Consider the following 14311-nt stretch of genomic DNA (forward strand, 5'->3'; position numbering starts at 1 on the left):
GATTTTGTGAATTTTAGTGAATGGGATCATTTGCTTTCTTCATAGTTTGTGTTCTACATTCACTAATACATTTTGTAACAATGTTCTATTTGAATGAAGTTTCGCACTTGGACATGGTATTGAGAAACCAAAAAGTTGTTAGGGTCAATCCCACATGCTAATTGGTGATTAAAACATCTCATTTATTTGTTGGATTGATGTTATGTGTCATTGGGTTATTGTTATTTGTGGTGTGTTTTGTTAAGGAGAGGGATTTTGAGTTTTTTCGCGAAAGGTTGTGTTTGTCTTCATGTAGCAATGGGATTATGGAGAGTGTATTTTGAGAGGAAGCTCGAGGATTTGGCTTATGATTGGCTAAAGACAACTTGTTGGTGATTTTGTTCTAGCACTTTCTTGGGTGTTTTTTCTTGTTAATTCATGGAGGAAAAGTATGATTAGAAAGATTTTTTTTTCGAACTTTTGTTAGGAAGATGTTTCGTAGTCCCAAATAATGATGCTTGATGGAAAAACATATTAAAACACTTCTAGCATCTTAAGATGCTTGATCAAATTCTTTTCTTTTTCAAATTGGTGTTATATTTAGCTCTATGCTTGCAAGAAATATTTTATTTTGTGTTTGCTATTGTTTTAGAATTTCTAAGTATTTGTGGTACACATATTGTTTAACATTTCTTCTATGTGTAAACAATCGCATATTGTTTAAACAACTGAGACGTGTTTATTTTATAACTTCGAGAAGTTTATTCTTTGGTCTATTGTTGACAATTTTATGATGCTTTATGTATGTAGATAAAATGGAAACAAAAAATCAAAAAGTTTAAAAAGAAGGCCTAGAAAAAGGCTAGGTCAACGGAAGAGATGTTTCTACTAGAGAACGGATAGGTTTCATGACTCAGAAACGGAAGAATTGACCTCAAAGTGGTTGGGTTAGGAGAAGATGAAAGTGTAAAGATGAGAATCAATAGATCGTGAAGATAAAAATGAAAGTGTAGAAGATGAGGAATCAATTTGATCTTTCAAGGACAAAATGAAAGTGGAGAAGAAATTTAAGATGAGAAATCAACGGATCAACAAGAAGAAAATGAAAGTGGAGAAGAGGGTCAAGAAAACAAATCATGTACTTTTCGAACAAAGAAAAAAAGTATTTTGATGAGAAATGACGCCCCTTCAAGATCAAATGTGAGTGTTTTTTTAAATTGTCATTAGTGAAAACAAAGAGTAGGTGTTTTAGCATCCATTTACTATTTTTTAGAAGATTACCAGTTCAAAGAACCGATGGATGCTTAAACACCTAGTAATTGTTTATTGTAAACAAACGATTGTTATTTAAGCAAGATTGGTTGTTTAAACTACCAGATTCAAAACAACATATGGCTTTTATATACTTTCTTTTAATTAATCAATTTTATAATGTGTTTTTGGCCGATGCATCGAGATTCCGAATGCATCAAGTCCATTGATCTTACAAAATATAGCTTCAAGACACAGCCAAAGCGCACGGTGATATTCCAGTGCTAGATTTTTGTAAAGTCACCTCTAGGAGTGAAAAGCATTTCTTGAATTTAGGGAGTGACGGTAGAACAAGGTATTTTACATAGGTTCAAAAAAGTTGTTTTGGGCATTTTATGGATATTCCAATGCAAACAGTAAATTTTGGGTCGTTAATAGTTCATGGTCTTCTACTCCGACGATCATTTGGAAAAGATGGAGCCGTGGTTTGAATAGGAAAATATTGTGTGATTTAGATTAAGGAATTTGCCTTGATGAACAGCATATTCCCTTAATCTAAATCTATCCTCGAGAATGTAATCAAATCCGGAAAAATTTCCCTTATTTTTGCCCTTTACCGTATTACCTAGCAAGTCCAGGGAACACTCCAATTGCTTCTCCGGAATTATGGATATTCTATCTCTCAATTTCAACCATATTTACTCTTAGAATGGGCCAACGACAACCATCTTTGTCAACATCCTAAATAAGTGAGCAAATCATCATCATATATAAAGGCTTGTAAATATCACACAGAATTTGTCACACTTATCTCTTCGTTTACGTGCACCGGCCAGAGAAATGGAGTTCTTATGTATTTGGAATTCCTTAACATCCTCCTAGGCTCGAGTTTTTTATTCAAAGTAGATAATTCTTCTACAAGTTGTTTGACATGGAACTTCCCCATGGTGACACCCTTCGCTAGTCGAAGTAAAGAAGGGTGAATAAAAACTCGAGCCTAGGAGGAACAAGGAATTCCAAATACATAAGAACTCCATTTAGTGGGTGCACGTAAAACGAAGAAGAGGATTTTCGACATGTATACCTTGCTTGATATTTACAAGCCTTTGACATTGATAAGAGTAAGGAAAGAGTGGAACCATAAACTAGGGATGTGTTTGTTGGGATAATTTTTGTTGATAAATTTGTGGTGGATCTTTTTGTTAGACTATTTCTTGATGTGGAAGTATGATGACTATTTATGGATAATTTGTAGAAGATGCTATGGATCTTTTTATGATGTTTATATATGGTTGTTTACTAAAACAACATGAAGTTGTTTAATAGTTTTAGTGGTTGCTTAAACATTTAGTCTTTTTTATGATGTTTATATATGGTTGTTTACTAAAACAACATGATGTTGTTTAACATTCGGTGGTTGCTTAAACATTATTTAAATGTTTACGCTATTTGTAGATGGTTGTTTACTAAAACAACATGATGTTGTTTAGCAATTCATGGTTGCTTAAACATTCACGGTAGTTGTTTGGCTATTCATAAAAAGTAGGTTTGTTTACGGTATAAAGTTTTCCCTTAAAAGTAAGTAAAACAACTAGTGGTTGCTTAAACGAGACATTGGTTGTTTTAACATAGCTAATTATTTATATTGGAAAATTATTGCTATAAAAAAATTGTTAAACAAGTAGTGATTGCTTAAACAAATAATTGTTTCTTACAATAAACAACGAAGTTGTTCAAACAACTCATTGCTTATACAATAACCTCATATCTCGTAAAAAATAGGTAAACAATTAGGGGTTGCTTAAACAAATATTGATTGCTTATAATAAACAACTAGTGGCTGCTTAAACAACTATGGGTTGTTTACTTTAAAATCCATCAAACGGGAAGTTGGATGTTCAGTTGTTTCAAGTCAATAAGTTGATGTTCAAATATTCATATAATCAAACAACATTGATTCTATTATCACTTGATCAATAAGTTATAGTTATAGAGAGAGAGGTCGATCAGTTGATGATCAATTGTGATCAAATTAGAGTTGGGTTTAATTACTAATTGAACGACTCGTTTGATGTTGAATTGTTATCAAGTCAATAAGTTGATGTTCAAATATTCATATAATCAAACAACATTGGTTCTATTATCACTTGATCAATAAGTTATAGTTATACTATTAGTAGGGGATGATTGATGATCAATTGTGATCAAATTACCAAGTTGGGTTTAATTACTAATTGAACGACTCGTTTGATGTTAAATTGTTATCAAGTCAATAAGTTGATGTTCAAACATTGATATAATCAAACAACATTGATTCTATTATCACTTGATCAATAAGTTCTAGTTATACTATTAGTAGGGTCAATTAGTTGATGATCAATTGTGATCAAATTACTAAGTTGGGTTTAATTACTAATTGAACGACTCGTTTGATGTTGAATTGTTGTCAAGTCAATAAGTTGATGTTCAAATATTCATATAAATGTCCAATTGAAATTCTTGTATAAGCAATAAGGAGTTGTTTGAACAACTTCTTGTTGTATAAGCAATCAATATTTGTTTAAGTAGCCATTAGTTGTTTATTATAAGCAATTAGTATTTGTTTAAGCAACCTTTTGTTTACCTACTTTTTACGAGATATGAAGTTATTGTATAAGCAATCAGGAGTTGCTTGAACAACTTTTTGTTGTTTTGTAAGCAACAATTATTTGTTTAAGCAATCACTAGTTGCTTACCTACTTTTACGAGATACGACGTTATTGTATAAGCAATCAGGAGTTGCTTGAACAACTTCTTGTTGTTTATTATATCTTTATTTGTTTAAACAATTTTCTATTGTTGCTTGAACAACCTTGTTGCTTACCAATATTTTTATGAGCAATAACTTTCCGGTATAAATAATTAGATATTTTTAAAACAACTAGTGTCTCGTTTAAGCAACCACTAGTACGAAACCTATTACCCTCAAACTTCAAGCTTCATATGCGCCACTTGCAATTCTTATCTACACATTTGACATTGTAGATTTTTTTGTGTTCTTTACCCGCTCAAAACTAAAATTATTCTTCACGGCAAAGCAAGGTTCAATAGGATTTTCAATTATGTCTTCTTGAAAGTTAGACCCGAGAAAAATTCGGTGCCATCTTTGATCGTGGCTACATTGTGTGAGCCTCAACCCCTTGTGTACTTGAACATTAATAGAAGAATATGTATCTTCTTCTGCCCTTCAACCCTTACGGTATTGTAATCAAAATGCGGAAACTCAAAGTAGCTTCTATCCTCGCTATATTGTAATCAAATCCAGAAAAATTTCCAGCTTCTTCTTGCCCTACTGTATTACTAGCAAGTCCAGGGAACACTCCAATTGCTTCTCCAGATTATGGAACTTCTATCGGCCCAATTTCAACCATATTTACTCTTAGAATGGGCCAACGACAACCATCTTTGTCAACATCAGCTAAATAAGTGAGCAAATCATCATCATCCTTTATTTCAGAAAAATGTGCTTTTTCCGTTGCAACAATGCTGAGCATGTAAGTTATTGAAAGATCCTTCGGCGCACAACATAATTTACACCTAGTAATGACGATATCAACAAACTCATCATACGTAACATCCCTCCTCACTAGTATCGGTACTGTAAGACCACCCTTCGACTTCCAACTATAACGCTCATCGGTCTCTATCCATTCACCATGTAGATCACTGTTAATAGTATTTTGTCCCCCATTAATTTTCACAGGCGGACCCACGTATGTCGGTGGGTTCGTATGAACCCACCGTTGAAAAACAATCGTATATACATGTATATTTAATACATTTTTAAAATAAATACGGTATATATTAAATTTGACTCACTTGTATAACGCAACACACTCTTGATGGCGAAGTGGGTTCATTTTTTGTCAAATGATCCGAGTTCGAAACCTTGACCTACAACAATTGACTATCCTCTTTTCTTTTAAACATATCTAAACACGTCCTTTTGCAACTCTTTAAAACATTTAACACTTAGGAAAGTTTTGGGGGCAAACTCTTATTTCTTTTAATTTTCTTTTTTTTAAATAATAGAACTTAAAATAAAAAAGGATCCCATGTCCCAATCTAAAATAGCAAATAATTCCCATTTCCCAAGCCCTTACGTCTCACGGTCTCTTTTGCTTAAATTCGAAACACAACCTTGCTCCATAAATCTTGGGATTCTTGAAATTTCACCCACTCCGTTATCAATCAAGGTTTGCTCAATATCTTGTGGAGTTAATTTCCTTATGTCATGAAATATTAGTCTCACAAGGAGCAAGCAACCACCTTTAATTCCCTTTTTTTCTAGTAAAGGATATCTCTTGTCTCTTTCCTCGTTGCATTAGATGTTGGCTTTTGGTTTTGTTCTCTTGTTTTCTGGTTACTCCTAATTTTAAGTTCTTGTAATGGGATTTAGGTCTTTTTAAGTTGTACCTTTCTTGCTCTCTTGTGTAATTTTGTCAATAATATGAATTAAATTGGTACTTTCTAAAGAAAATGTTTAGATTGGTACTTTCTAAAGAAAATGTTTAGTTCTTTTGTAGTAGATGTGAGAGAAATTATTTATAAGATCTAAATATGGTTGAACTTTGAACATGTCAAAAAATAAAGTGAAAAATAGATTGCTTGACTAATTGAGAAATTTTGGGACTCGATAAGTAGTGTCGCTTCTCGGAGAGGCTGAAACCCATTACGTTATGCCTAGTATTGCTTTTACGATGAGTTACTATCGTAGACTTTAGTTTTTTTTTTTTTTTGAACCCCCTTGCACGAAATCCTGGGTCCGCCACTGTTGTCACAACACTTGTGGATATTACATAGATACATATTAGAATTTGTGACAATATTATAGTCAGTACAGTATTTATACATAGAGAATTTATACGCAGGTTCGCAGTGTAAACAACTTGTGGTTGTTTAAACAAAGTTTGGTTGTTTACGTGGAGCACATGTCTCAAAGTGCAAACTCTTAGCATAAATACCATGCAATTGTTTAAACTACATATGAATATTTAAATACATTAGGATGTCTTTTTAGCGTAAACACTACATGAAGATTTTAAAAAATATATGATATTTATGTAAACACCATGTGCAATGCAGGTCATTTGTGTAAACACCATCCAGTTGTTTAAACAACATGCAGTTGTTTATAAACAACGTGCAGTTGTTTATTAACAACGTGCAGTTGTTTATTAACAATATAGAAGAATAGAATGTTTAATTTAGAAAACGATGAAGAACATTAAATTATTACCTTAAATCACTGAGATGAACTATTTATCCCCTTTGAAGCAAATTCCCAAAAAATGTATTAACAAATTACTATCAAGAACAGAGAGAAGTAACACAAATTAAAAAATCTTTGGTTTAGTGATGAAGAAGAAGGTACATGCAAGAGATTTCATTTTTGTTCAATGAAGATAAATCTAACCCTAGTTTGAAGAGAGTAAGGCGTTTGGAAAATCTGGAATGTGTTGAGATCAAAAAAAAAAAAAAAAAAAGATGTGGAAGAAGATGAAGATGAATGTGGGGATAATTGCTCCCGCTGAAAAAATGAGCTGACAATGGAAATTTTTTGTTGCCCTTTTGGCTAAAAAACCCTCTTATATGTTGGGCCTATTTGTAAATAGCAAAACTTTAGGGTGTATAAAAGTATTCTTTTTTAAATGAGCATAACCCCATTAATACCTAATTATACTAGAGTCCCTTTTACCCAATTTTTAAAACTTGTGTCCTAAATCCTCAAATAGATAACTCAAAAGTCTCTTTTAATTCTATCCCCCGAGAAACAGGGAGTCTAAAATCTAAATCAATCAGAAACAAAAGAACACCTGAGAAAACATAAAAATTAATCGTTTTTTTTATAATTATAGAAAATGTTCTATCTTATAGTGGACTATATGTCTTGTTGGAACACATATTCGTACCAAACAGATTTTAAGATTGCGTCTCTTGGATAATTTATTATCGGCATAATTTAAAGTACTACTATATGTCGTGGTTCTGTTGGAACACATATTCGTACCAAACAGATTTTAAGATTGCGTCTCTTGGATAATTTATTATCGGCATAATTTATTACGCACCCTTAAGAAATACGACGACTATTTGACTAACTTTATTTTTATTTATGTCTAAGTAACAATCTTTCTTCTTTAAATGTTTACTCTATTTATGTATTATCTTTACTAATGACAAAATTCATAAAATGGAAAGATACACTCACTCCGTCTCAATTTGTTTGACATTTTCGCTTTACGAGAGTGAAACGAGTTGTTCTTGGACCATAATTTTTTCATATATCTTTTAAATATTTTAAATTAATAATTTTGGTGACTTATAGTACTTTTTACATAATTTTCAAATATGTAAATTTTGATTCGAAAAATTTAAAGATTCTAGGTTCAAACACACAGTTAAAATTAAAAAGTTTAAATCTCGAAAAACAAAAAGTGTCAAATAAATTGGAACAGACGAAGTAATTAATTATGTCTTGAACTTCTAAAATGATAAATAATTTGAAACAACTATTCTTAGTAACCGTGACAATATTTTGAAACGGAGGGAGTTTGGATTGTCTTTTTAGTAACCGTGACACCCTCTTAGAGAGTATTTGAATTGACTTATTTTAAGTACTTATTTGCTTTTAGGCACTTTTCTATTTTTGTGTTGTTTGAAAAAAAAAAAAGTGCTTAAAACACTTACTTTTAGACCAAAAAAATACAATAATCCAAAAAGCACTTTTGACTTTTAGCTTATAAGTACTCCACTTTTTAAAAGCCATTCCAAACACCCAAGTTGAGAATACCCAACTAAAAGCCAATCCAAACACCCAAAGCTGAGAATACCCAACTTTCTCTCAAGGTCAGTTCGTGGATCTATGCTCAAATTAGTTTAAATTAGTTAAATACTTTGTTTCAACTTTCAACTATTAGTTAGATTTACAGATTATATTCTTATTGAAAGTGCTCTTGATAAAAACGAGGGTTTATTGTAAGGGCTAAATTTGGAGAACATTGTAAGTGTAAGTATTCGATTGAAATGGGTAAACGGTTAGTGTTTTATTGTGTTACGAAGATCCATCGCGTAGTTTTATTATTGCTGCTGTCTTTAGGGACGTAATTTAGCTATCAATTACATAGGTTGATTTGGCTTAGTGTTAATGTTAAAATAATTGTTCATTTACTAAATTATATGTACATACCTTATTTCTAGATGGAGAAATCAACCACTCACCCAAATCCCAACAGATCACCAAAGCACACAAGGCTGAGGAGGTATCGTAATTTCATTTTTTTTTTTTTGAATTTCTAGTATTAGTTATGCAATAATTTGATTATTTAATTTCTAAAACCAACACTGAATAAATGAAGAAGAAGATGAAGAGGGAGACTCAACAAGATCTGGAACAACAACAAGTGCATTTCAATATACTTGAAATTTTAAGGTAAATATAAATACTAGTCTATATTTGAATTTAAGTAGGTATTTGGCCATGAAAATCACAAATTTCACACTGTTTTTGGAATTTTGAAGTTGGAGTTGTGTTTGGTTATAGTTTTTGTAAAGAATATTTGGTTGTTTGAATGTATTGAAAGTGATAAAAGTGAAGAAAAAAAAGTGAAAATATAGTTTTAGGTGTTTTCCAAATTCCAAATACAACTTGATCGGAATTTTCATGGCCAAACGTTATTTCAAATAAAGTGAAAAAAAATCAGGAAAAAAAGTGAGTTTCTCGTGGCCAAGCGGTAATAAATGACCGGCATGTATTCATTTAGCAGCTTTTTCCAATTTGTTTGTCCCAGTGGTATCATGCAATAAAAGGCAAGTTTCAGTCATGTAAATGATATAAAAGGCTAAGTGGACACTCTTTTTTATTTGAAGTGAGGATTATTTATATTAGTAAAGATTAATTCAAGTGAATAAGATGTTAACCATGTGTATTCAATACAATATGTTGGATGTTGTTGCATACAATTTTATTTACTAAAATGAAGATGCGATAGTTTAATTCAAAATTCTAAAATATTTCTATTATAAAAGTAGGCAGTTTTTCTTTCTAATTCTTTATAAATATCTTTTATTTTTTTTATTTTTCTACAAACTACAGTATTATCTAAGCTGAAGTTAAATTGTAACATTGATAATTAATTTAAAAAATTCGGGGCCTCAAATTTTTAGAGTAGCACAGATATTTCCACAAGATTTTGGTCATTAGGTTTGATATTTCACGTTAGATTCATTTTTATAAAATAATATATACATAAATATGCTTACTTCTCATATATTTTACATGAATTGTCTTGATGAATTCAAATCACATGCTCATTTGGAGAAAAGAAAAAAAAGAGAGGGATTATTTGCAAAAAAAGAAAAGAAAAAAAGTCACAAACTCATTCAAGCAACATTCGTAGGTAAATCAAATTTCTTTGTAGAATGCCAACAATCCCTCCATCCCAATTTATGTGATATAATTTGATTAGGCACGAAGTTTACGAAATAAAGGAAGACTTTTGAATCTTGTGATCTTAAATAAGCCAAAGATATTTGTGTGGTTATAGTTCATCTCGTTAAGCGTAAAAGGTAAAGTTTAAAGTTAAATTATTGTCAAATAAGAAAATATATCAATCTTTTTGGAATAGACTTAAAAAGAAAGTGTATCACATAAATTAGGCGAGAGATGTGATACACTAATAAATGAGTGTATAAGATAATTGATGCCGGTGGTTTTTCAGTTTCGAATTTAAAGACACCCCTTAGATACTACCAAAAGTCCAAAATGCTCTCAGCTACTATAATTTTTAATGACAATTCATCTGGTGTCAGCAAAAGGCAAAAACACAAGAAAAATTAAAAGAAATTGGTGTCTAATGGGGCTTTAGGCGGAACACGCTTAAAGCGCGTAGTTTAACTAAGAATGTTCCACAGAAGGCAACAATTAGAAAACAAATTAAAGGCTTAAAAAAGAATAACTATAAGAAGAAAGCACAATTATGTAGATAATATTAAAAGACACTAAGAATTATACTAATTAATCAAAAATATTTATTGTTTAGTGTTGCTAGCTCTTTTTTGGACAATAAGACTCATGCTTTAGCACTTGGCAAGTGTTGCTTAAGCAATGTGAACCACACGGCTGATTATTTTGTACCAAGCTTTAAGGCTTCAGTGCACCTTTACACTATGATAATTGACATCCCACTATGATTCCATATATAAATTGATATATAATGGATGTTGATAGCGTTTATTAACCTTTTGCATATTAGCAATATAAAGATTATGGAGTTAGCATTTAACATACCTTGAATTATTAGTCTACCCATTTTACAATCGTTCACTAGATTAGATTACTACTTTCAGTGCTAATTAACCGACAAGATTAATATAAACAAGCTTATGATATAAAATATTATTTTAATTTAATGTACATATAACTGTATCACTAAGACCTAGGTCGTCAAAATTAGAGGGAAAATAGTGAATATGCAAGTTACGAAACCATTTTACTATAAAAGTTATTTTGAATGCCATAACTAGTTAATAAAGAAAAATAACACGAAACTCTGACCTCTTGCATATTCAAACAGGGAGAAGACATAAATTTTTAAATTTGATCAATTTTCACTGAATGATTGAAATGTGTTGGACAAATTACTATTAGGAAGACATAACAAGGTAATAGTCAAACATCTTCAAAAGTCATCAAGTGAATAAGCAATCTCAACATTATCACAAGATATTAGAAGAACCACAATGGTCATTCATTGATCAAAACAGAGATACAGTAAACATAATTTGATGGCTAGGGTTAGATCTGTATCGTTACGGTTCAGATCAATCGAACGGTCCAAGTGAAGTCACAACTCACATGCTAGTTTTTGAGAATATTCCTTCATCACATACAGACATGGGTCTTCTTAAGTAAAATTAATTTATGGTCAAGTCTGATCTTATACATCATATATGGAGCTGACTATGGATCTGCTTTGGGTTAAATCTTGACTCCCAATGGGCCTATTATTTTTTTTCAAAATAGAAGATTTCACTTTTGATTTTTTTTTTTTTTCCACAAGATGATTTAACTTTTGATCAGCACTTGCAATTGTGTTAAGGATTTGATGAATCTACTTTTTAGTACTAATTGAGTGCTAGTAGTAGTTATTCACTGCTAAGATGCAGTGTTACTTTTTCCTTATCCTTCTCTGAAATACTTCACTTCCAGTATCAGAAACTTATTGGATATTAAAATTGGCTAGTTGTTTAGATCATTGCTAGAGTTCATTAAAAATATGTGACTAAGAGTCCGTTTGGATTAGCTGAAAAAAAAAAGTGGCTTTTAAGCATAAGTACTTAAAGTACTTTTTAAATACTGAAAGTTATTTTATAATTAAGTAGTTATGTGTTTGGATAAAAGTGCTTAAAGGGTTTTTAGAGGTAAAGGTAGTATTGAAATTAACAGAAAATATAAGGGATAAAAGGGTAAAGTTGTTGTGGTCAAAATGGCTTTTAAGCGAAAAAAAAAAAATAAGTTGGGGTTGAAAGACTTGGTTTTGTTTATTTTAAGCGTTTTTAACTTAATTTAAGCTGTTTTTTATTTTACCAAACACCCAAATAAGTTAAAAAATGGCTTATAAGTTGGTTTGAACAACTTATAAGCCAATCCAAACGGGCTCTAAATTTAACTTCTCAAAGTGCACATGAAGATTTTCTATTATATCTAACGAAACATAAGAAACAGATTTCAATCTACAAGTCATCCGTGAAAAGAAACAAATAGAATTACAATTGTGCTTCGTCGTCAAGAGATGGTAGCCGGTTCACAGCGGATCCAAACACGATTTAATAGCTCTTTGTGGTGCCTTTTATCTGTGCTGTTGTCTTTCAATACTTTGAATGTGTCAGCTTCCAATGAGTAGTAAATATAATCGTTAGAGGAGTTGAAACTGGGGAAAAAAAGAGCATCGTCCAAACCTACGTTCATGCCACCAACAACAACAGATGAGGCTTCGCTAATGAAAAGAAGCCAGTTTTTGACTTCTTTTACTAATTTAACACTTTCGTATTCTCCAAACTCTAATTCATAAACACGAACGTTACGCTCTCGCGTCAATATTACTGAATATAGCACATTTTGATCCCGTTGGACTAAAAAATGACGGTGAGCACCAGAAATACGAGGTGAATATAGTGGACAAATTTGATGGATAACCCAGTAAGGGTTTCCATCTTCTAAGAAGCCAAATGCACCCACATCACCAGTACAGTCGCCTATGACACAAAATTCTTCACCAAAATAGACAGGACTAGAACATGAAAGTGCAAAAGGTACCTCATTGTCCATTATCATACTAGTCCAATTATCATCCCCTGCTCTCAAATATGAAATTCTAACTTGATACTCGTTTAAACAAGCAATACCAAAGATCACCCAAGCAGAAGAATTAGCTGGAGTAGCTGAGAATGACAGTGTGTCACAGAAATAGTCCTCTGTTCTTCGTGGGAGATGGATTATTTGCTTACTAGAAGGCGAAGGCTCAAGTAAGAAGAGAGATTTTCCCCTAGAAACGAGAAGCCAACCATCTTTTGCATACCGAATTTCACACCCTAGTAAGTCGTCGTTGCTCATATAACAGTTCAAATTTCTAAAGGGATTATAGAACGTGCACAAACCATCTTTTTGGTTTAGGGATAGAAGCCACATGGAGTCTTGATCAGAAAAAGGAGCCGCATGGTCAACCACCTTCCAACGTAACGGAGGAGCAACTGATCTCCATAATTTACACACCAAACGAAAATTCATGTATGCGTCTTGAGAAAGTAGATACCGAGAAATTTCCTTTTGAAGGTCTAAACTAAGATGGTTGCAGACGTTTCTGTCTACTGGCTCCTCCAAAGTATTACTATGTTGATTTTTGACGAAGGAAGACCGCTTTTTCACCTTGTCGTCTCCAATAATGTTATCTTGCTTTGTGGCGATTCCTCGCCTAAATTAAAATATATTTGACCAAACCAAATAGTAATATGATTATGAAGTCAGTCATGTATAAAACCAATTAAGTAAATATTCACAAACATGTAGGTCAAGTAACACATAGAAAAGAATTACACTCCTTGTTGATTCTCTTACCTGTCCAATAGAGGAACCGAATTGTGAGGAATAAAGCTTTGATCGCCAATGTGGAAGGCGTACAAAGTGTAATCATCATTTTTTTCTGTGAAATAGATACAATTTTGATCTTGAAGAGATGACGAAGAAACTGCAGCAGAGAATTCTAGACCTAGAAAAATACTAAATCCGTCCAAATTGAATATTCTGTTGAACTTTTCCGTTTCAAAGTCGGCCTTCCAGACGTCCATAGCTGAAGGTGAACCAAGTTTTTGTAGAACCAGGTACAATTGGTCTTGCCACGAAACCAATTGTCTCTTTCGATACTGTGCAGTGCTATCGGTTGGTGCCCTGATTGGAATCAGAGAAGTGCTTATTTGTGGGATAATCTGTATCATGCCTAGTTCCCCATTCTGGAATAAAGCACATATATTCTGATCATTACAGTATGAGACAACATCGCGCAACGTCCCATCACCAAAATCTTCAAATATAACCTTTTCCCATTCCCTATAAGGGGGACGACAAATTAGAAAATACAACTCGTTGCTGAAGAATGAGGAGACGTTGCAAAATTCATATTCGGGCAAATCTTCATGCTCGTGAATCGAACGAGTAACAACACACTTGCACAGCATTCTTAGCAAATCTTCATAGTCGCGGAGCGAAGGAAGCTGGATCTTGATGTGCCATTCGAAGTGCCAAACAAAACATTGGAATATGTCGTCAATGAAAAAACCCCAGTCATCCCAACGAGCTGCGCAAATTCTCCCCTTCTCGCTATCATCAATTACTTCGAATGTGTACTTCATGTCTCTATATTTGTTCTGAGTAGAAAATATTTTAGAGTCCTTCTCTTCAACTTTTCAAATCCTGTATTTAAAGATGTTTCAGAGTTTTCATTTTCCTATTTGCATTAGGATCTGTCATGTACTAGTACTATGTGCT

This window comes from Lycium ferocissimum, chromosome 7 (assembly GCF_029784015.1).
Source record: "Lycium ferocissimum isolate CSIRO_LF1 chromosome 7, AGI_CSIRO_Lferr_CH_V1, whole genome shotgun sequence".
Taxonomy (NCBI): domain Eukaryota; kingdom Viridiplantae; phylum Streptophyta; class Magnoliopsida; order Solanales; family Solanaceae; genus Lycium; species Lycium ferocissimum.